Source organism: Ctenocephalides felis, unplaced genomic scaffold (assembly GCF_003426905.1).
Source record: "Ctenocephalides felis isolate EL2017-DRISC unplaced genomic scaffold, ASM342690v1 CF-g0.4_SCAFFOLD_03571, whole genome shotgun sequence".
Classification (NCBI taxonomy): Eukaryota; Metazoa; Arthropoda; class Insecta; order Siphonaptera; family Pulicidae; genus Ctenocephalides; species Ctenocephalides felis.
The window spans coordinates 39,968,655-39,969,359 of NW_020539725.1; the positions used below are offsets into that span (position 1 = coordinate 39,968,655).

Consider the following 705-nt stretch of genomic DNA (forward strand, 5'->3'; position numbering starts at 1 on the left):
ATAATAAACAAAAAAAATAATTGCTTGACGATGCTGAAATAAGCATTTTGACAGCACACCAATACTTATTTGAAGTCAATGATATTTATAGCAATTTAAAAAATAAAATAATTAATTTTGGAACGGCTTTATGATAAAGGTGAACTTATCTTCACAAAATAAAGAAAATTAGTATTTATCTTGTTGCCTATATTATCAAAAATTAATGTTGATTAGTTATGCGCTGAAATATTTCTACGCATCTATAAATCAATTACATTGATGGTTCATAAATTTTTCAAATGGCGTGTTCCAAAAATTTAAAAAATTGACATATTTTTTAGTAATTGGTACACCAATCGATAAATCATTGATTTATTATGAAATCAAAGATTTAAAATGAAAGTGAAAGTATTTTGCACATTAATTAAACACAAGTTAGATGCCACAGGTTCCGTGGTGTAGTGGTTATCACATCTGCTTTACACGCAGAAGGCCGCCGGTTCGATCCCGGCCGGAATCAAAATTTTGCCAATTGGCATTCAACCATCAATGTATTCAATTTTGTAAGTCTTTAAATCTCTCCGCAATTTATTATAATACATTCTATCAAACTCTTGTTCTTTTTTATTTATTAATAATTGTATCAGCACGATGCCGTAGTCTAATGTGGTCTATCTTCAAATTAAAATAATTTGCAAATGTATTTTTAAACCCCATAAATTT

The 705-nt window shown here is 28.2% G+C and overlaps 1 non-coding gene across 1 annotated transcript; it reads left to right on the forward strand.

Moving 5' to 3' along the window:
- Positions 1 to 429: 429 nt before the first annotated feature.
- Trnav-uac lies at positions 430 to 502 on the forward strand. Its single transcript has one exon. It is a non-coding gene; the product is annotated as a tRNA-Val (tRNA).
- Positions 503 to 705: the final 203 nt, after the last annotated feature.